We start from the raw sequence: 6,986 nt of genomic DNA on the forward strand, positions 1-6,986 counted from the left end.
TTGTGTTTTCAACTTCTCTTTCTTTTATCATCCTTATTATTGGAGTTCTTCAGGGTGGCTACATGTTGGTTCGTCAAGGATTTAATTTCTTCTCGAAGTGTTCATCGAGATTCATTTCAAAGGATCTAAAGTATTCTTCGTCTTGCGTTCCGAAGTGAAATTCTTTCTACTGTATCATTTGAGGTGGTGCTATGTCATTCTTCATAATTTGAGTTCATGTTTCATGATTCACATGTGGTCAGGAATGAGGTATCTTAAATCCATCAATCTCTTCATTGGAGTTATCTTGGACTATATTTCACCTAAAACCTTCCCTAATGAATGTTGCTATTGGGGTGCTTATCAATAATCCAAGTTTCCTCCTATTCTCACAATGAAAGATGTTTTCATCTCTCCGTCACTCTCAAGCAAGCAATTGTTTTCGTTTGTGGCAGGTTTTCACCTCAAGTTCTTGAGATGTTTTCCATAAGCCCTCAACACGCCTGTTCTTTTCGTTGTTGATTTACCAACAACTCCGTTCAATCCTTCTTTTTAAGGACGCTCTCTCAAATTCATTTGAGGTAGAACATGTTGTTTTTCTTCTCCGTTCTTTTCATTGCATTCTTTCATTTCTTTCGGAGGCATTGTGATGATGCTCTCTTCACTCAGTATCTCGTATTGTGAAGATCATGTTCTTTCCTTTGTTTATCCATTCAACCAAAGTGTCGTGTTTTCATTCAAGTATCTTCTCATCTTGTCAAGTTCATGATTCTTATTCTTTCCATTACAGTCGGAGTGCTATCCAAATTATATCATTCCTATTCCTTCTCTATCTTGTTTTAACCGGAGTGTTGTGTCTATCACTCCTCTTCTAACCGGACTCTCATCCAAGTGCTTTCATTTTGCCAAGCTCATATTCCTTACCTTCTTTCTACAACCGGAGTGTTGTCGTAATTGATCTTTATCATTCCTTGTACATCTCATTTCAACCAGAGTGCTTGCTTGTACTTCTAGTCCATCGAAACCCTTTTCTTATGTCTTTCAAACTACAAGGTTCTAGTAATGTTCCTTGTTCCTCTTGTCTAACGGAGTATTTGCAACTTCGTTCTTCTTTGTTGCATTCTTTCTTTCAATTTGTTCAACCTCGCAATGTTCTTTGGTCTCACTCGTTTGTCAGAGAAGCAACTTAGTTTTACATATTCTCTTCCTCTTCTGTTTCCCTCCGGTGCCATCCTAGATCTCGGGATGAGATCCTCTTGTAGTGGTGGAGTGTTGTGACGCCCCGAGACTGTTGTGCCAGGTGTCTTCCAGCATTCGTTGTTGTTGCCATGTCATTCGCTTGCGTGTTGCTTCTTGCCATGTCATCATGTGCATTGCATCATCATGTTTTCAAAACTTGCATCTGTCCCGGTCTTCCAGTTCCTTCTATTGTCCGTTCTGAGCCCAGACACACTTCCACGCGCCCGCGGCATGTCCGAAATAGTATTTTATAAGTGGTCGGAAAATGTTCTTGGAATGGGTTGAAAGTTGGCATGCGGTTTGTTATGTTGTAGGTAGGCCTCCTGCCAAGTTTCATCGCATTCGGAGTACGTTTGATGCCCCAACGGATAGCTATAGCGGCAGTATAGCCGGTCTAACGTCAGACGTTTTCGGTCTCCGAAAACTGCTACCGGGCCCTCTCTCTCTCTCCTCTCTCTTCTCAGCCTCGCCACAGCCCACCTAGTCCATCCACGTACCCCTCTTCGCGTCCGGAGCCGTCCGATTCGATCGCACGGTCCGAAAACCCTCTTTGCACAGTGCATCGAACCCCTCGCGCGCGTCCGGCAGTTGTCCCGAACCCGACCCGGGCAGTCATCACCGTTTGGTCCGGATCATCCCCAAACGTCTACAAAACATCACCATTTTCTTATTTGGACTTCCTAGTCTATTTTTCTCGAACCGTCTGATTTCGATCAGAGGGCCTTAAACCTGCCCTGTCTAACCCAACTACCTATTTAAGCAGTGCAATCGGCAGATGAATCCCTAATTTCTAGGGATCCTCCTCCCCGCCGCCACTCTCTACCATCTCCATCGGGATCCTCCTCCCCGCCGCCACTCTCTACCATCTCCATCGGGATCCCCTCCCGATCCAAACCCCAACCACAGCCGCTTCCTCCACCGAGCGCACCTACGTCCATCGTTTTCCCCAACGGCCCAACTAGCGCCCCGCTTGTTTGATCCGGAGGAGAGGAGCTCCTCCATGCCCCACCTCACCTCAATCCAGCAGCACAGCAGATCCCCAGCGACCGCAACCCTCCTCCTCGCTCAGTCCCAAGCGGAAGAGGACCCCGATAGATCGTCCCCGCGCAACCACGAGGCACCGGCCCTGCAGCAACCTCGCCGGAGTTCCCAACCAGGCCGGACCTTCTGCAGATCATCGTCACCGGAGCATCCCTCCACTCAGACCGCTTCCGCGCTACACTTCTCCCTCTCCCTTCTTCTCTCGTGCCTTGACTTTTTCTCTGCCTCACCTCCTCATCTCTTCCCCTGCAGGAACTCATGGCGCCATCCCCATGGAGCTGCGACCGCCGCCGCCAAACGTTGATGTCGTCCGAGCCCTCCTTGCCGCTGGACCCGGCATCCCACGCAACCCCGCTCCCGGATGCAGCCGTTCCCCGGCCTCCCTTAACTGCATCGCCGCCCCGCTAGTAGCAAGCTCCTCCTATGCCTTGGCTGTTTCGAGCCAAGGAGGAGATGCCCTGCTTCCCCTACTTCGAGCGTGTTGACCACGCCCTCCTCGTCGTGCACCTGGCATGCCTTCCAGCGCCAAGTCCCCTCGCCGTCGATGTCGTCCTGCTGTGCCAAAACCGTTGCTGTCTGCGTCTGCTCCGTTCAATCAAGCAGTGAGAGGAGCTCGCCCGGTCCAGCCGTGCGTTGACCACGCTGGCCAGCTGCATGGGCCGGCCTCCTCTCTAGTCGCGGCCCAGCACCGCTTCCAACAAGGCCCAGTCGTGCCAGATCCGGCCTGCGTGGCCTCCCCCTCACCAGCTGGGCTAAAGCCCATGGTGAGCCACCCAAAGCCCAGCACCTAGCGTTTTCAGCCTGCATATGTTTTTTTTCAAATCTGTGTTTATATTTTTATCCAGAGTTTACCAGTTTACCAGTTTTTTTTCACTTCTATCTTTGCTTGCTTGTTGTTCGCGCTTTTTCTATGCCGCGATACCTACCACTTGCTATATCATGCCTCCCATATTGCCATGTCAAGCCTCTAACCCACCTTGTCCTAGCAAACCGTTGTTTGGCTATGTTACCGCTTTGCTCAGCCCCTCTTATAGCGTGTTGCAGGTGAAGAAGGAGTTTGTTCCATGTAGGAACATGGACATGTTGGGATATCACAATATCTCTTATTTATATTAATGCATCTAAATACTTGGTAAAGGGTGGAAGGCTCGGCCTTATGCCTGGTGTTTTGTTCCACTCTTTCCGCTCTAGTTTCCGTCATACCAGTGTTATGTTCCTTGATTTTGCGTTCCTTACACGGTTGGGTGTTATGGGGACCCCTTGACAGTTCGCTTTGAATAAAACTCTTACAGCAAGGCCCAACCTTGGTTTTACCATTTTCCTCACCACCACCTACTTTTCCATTGGGAGTCGCTCTCCCGAGGGTCATCTTTATTTTAACCCCCCCGGGCCAGTGCTGGTCTAAGTGTTGGTCCGAACCTATCAGCCGCCGGTGGCCACCAGGGGCAACTCTGGGCTAGCCTACCGGAATCTTGGACAATCCGGTGTTGCCCTGAGAACGAGATATGTGCAGCTCCTATCGGGATGTCGGCGCATCGGGCGGTCTTGCTGGTCTTGCTTTACCATTGTCGAAATGTCTTGTAACCGGGATTCCGAGCCTGATCGGGTCTTCCTGGGAGAAGGAATATCCTTTGTTGACAGTGAGAGCTTGTGATGGGCTAAGTTGGGACACCCCTTCAAGGTTTGAACTTTCGGAAGTCGTGCCCGCGGTTATGGGTAGATGGGAATTTGTTAATGTCCGGTTGTAGAGAACTTGAAACTTAACTTAATTAAAATGCATCAACCGCGTGTGTATCCGTGATGGTCTCTTCTCGGCGGAGACCAGGAAGTGAACACAGTTCTTCTGTTATGCTTGAATGTAAGTAGTTTCAGGATCACTTCTTGATCACTTCTAGTTCACGACCGTGCTTTGCTTCTCTTCTCGCTCTTATTTTGCGTAACTTAGCCACCATATATGCTAGTGCTTGCTGCAGCTCCACCTCATTTCCCTATCCTACCCATAAGCTTAAATAGTCTTGATCTCGCGGATGTGAGATTGCTGAGTCCCCGTGACTCACAGTCTACTTCCAATACCAATTGCAGGTGCTGATGATGTCCGTGTAGATGACGCAACCGAGCTCAAGGAGGAGCTCGATGAATATCGTGTTCGTTGTGTGTTTCGTTTCCAGCTGGTCAGTAGTGGAGCCCAGTCGGGGCGATCAGGGATCTAGCATTAGGGGCGGTCTTCTTTTATTTTGGTTCCGTAGTCGGACCTTGATTGTATTCTGGATGATGTAATGCTATATTTATGTATTGTGTGAAGTGGCGATTGTAAGCCAACTCTTTATCCCTTTCTTATTCAGTACATGGGATGTGTAAAGATTACCCCTCTTGCAACATGCCTACTATGCGGCTATGCCTCTAAGTCGTGCTCCGACACGTGGGAGATATAGCCACATCGTGGGTGTTACATGGGCGACGAAGCAAGGTGGTGGCGGGGGCTCCGGCTGGTGTCGGGGACGAGGTGGAGGAGGGGAAGCAGGCCAGCGGTGGTGGTGGAGGAAGGCCAGGCAAGGTCCAGTGACCGAGCGACCGGGCGCGCTGGCGATGGTGGGGATCGGGCGCTGGCTCCTGCGTGCGGGATCGAGCGGGAGGCTCTCGCTCCTCTCTGGCGCGCGAGCAGGGGAAGGAGACGAGGGACTGAGGGACATCCAGTAGGAGGTGGGCAGCGAGCGAGAGAAGGATCGAGCACGAGGCTCTCCTGGCTCGATGCGTGCGTGAGTGGCGGCACTGGAGGGAGACGAGGGAGAAGCCAGGGGATCGAGAGAGGCTAGTGTTAGAGGGGAGAGAGAGATGGGCCTTGGCCCATGGTGGGTAGGCCTGGCTGCGGCTGGGCCTAGGTGGGAGGGGCCGGCGCTGGAGTTGGGCCTAGGGAGGCCCAGTTGGGCTGCTGCACTACTCCTCTCCCTCTCTCTCTCTCTCTAAAAGATTTTCCTCAGACAAAAAATAAAATAGGAATGTGCAGGGATATAGAGGAGGTCTCTAACAAAGAGGGAAAATGTTATGGGGTCCAAGATTTATGTAATATTTGAATAAATTGCTCGAGGCATTTTTAAAGGTAGAAAATTAAACCAAGTTTGAATCAACTTCAAACTTGATGAAATTTTGAACCCAACCAAACAACATCAAATGAGATGAAATTTGGCAGAGAGGTTGAAGGCATGGTCGAGAATTTATAGGAAAAGAATGAACATTAATAGAGAAGGGAATGTGGCACTTGCAAAAGAAAGGAAATAGAAGAAAAGGAGAAGGAGATGATTCATGTGACAAAGGCATAGGCAAGCAACAAAATATAACATGGTGCAAGCTCAACAAGATGAAACTCACAATGCACATGATGAGCATGATGACATGATGCAATGCAAAAATAAATAGAGCAAGCACAAATGAAATGCACGGAGGTCATAAAAAATATGGAAGTCTTCTGAAGCGCCGGTCTTGGGGCATGACAACACTCCACCACTACAAGACGATCTCGTCCCGAGATCTAGGATGGCACCGGAGGGAAACGGAATAGGAAGAGAAGAGGTAAAACTAAGTTGCTTCTGTGACCAAAAGAGTGAAACCAGGAACCTTGAGAGGTTGAACAAATGGAAAGAAAGAATACAACAAAGATGAATAAAGTTGAAAACACCCCGTTAGAAAAGAGGAACAAGGAACAATACTAGAACCTTGTAGGTTGAAAGACATAAGAAAAGTGTTACAATGGACAAGAAGTACATGCAAGCACTCCAGTTGAAACGAGATGTACAAGGAATGATAAAGATCACTTACGACAACACTCCGGTTGAAACAAGATAGAGAAGGAATACGGATGATATAATTTGGGCAGCTCTCTGACTGTAAATGGAAGGAAGTTAACATGAGTTTGACAAAACAAGATGATGGGTCGAAGAGAGCAACATCACAATGCCTCCAGAACAAATGTAAGAGTGGAATCAAAATAACAGAGGAGAAAACCACATCTTCTACCTCAAATGTGCTTGCAAAAGCATCTTTAGGGGAAGGGTCGAGCGGAGTTGTTGGAAAACCAACAACGAAAAGAGTAACCTTGTTGTGGGCTTATGGTAAACATCTCGAAATTTGAGGTGAAATTATGCCTCTAGCGGAAACAACAGATTGAATTGACATCAACAAGGAGATGAGAAGCTTAGTTCACTGGGAGGATAAATGAAGAACTTGGGTCATTTATAAGAACCATAAATAGCAACAATCCTTAGGGAAAGCTTTAGGTGAAATATAACCCAAGATAACTCCAATGAAGAGATTGATGGGTTGCAAAGGATCTCATGAACGAATTGAAAATGATGGGTTTAAAATATGTCATTTCGAACAACTTGACAATCATGAAACATGAACGAAACTATCAAAATGACATAACACCACCTCAAAAGATAAGATAGAAAGAATTGCACTTCAGAATGCAAGATGAAGAATGCTTGAACTCCTCAAAACAAGACATGTGTTGAACACCATGTTTATTTTACAGTATAGATTGGCGGATCATAACTTCGAGAGAAATCTTGAAGAACAATTGAAGAATGAAAGGAATCCTTGACGAACCACCATGTTGAGCCATTGTGAGAACTCCAGTAATAAATGAATGATCAAAAGAAGGGAAAGTTGAAAAGAACTCCGGTAATAAAAGAAATGGTAGGAAGGAAGAGAAATTGAAAACACAAGGTGAA

This window comes from Triticum dicoccoides, chromosome 3A (genome assembly GCF_002162155.2).
Source record: "Triticum dicoccoides isolate Atlit2015 ecotype Zavitan chromosome 3A, WEW_v2.0, whole genome shotgun sequence".
NCBI classification, from domain to species: domain Eukaryota; kingdom Viridiplantae; phylum Streptophyta; class Magnoliopsida; order Poales; family Poaceae; genus Triticum; species Triticum dicoccoides.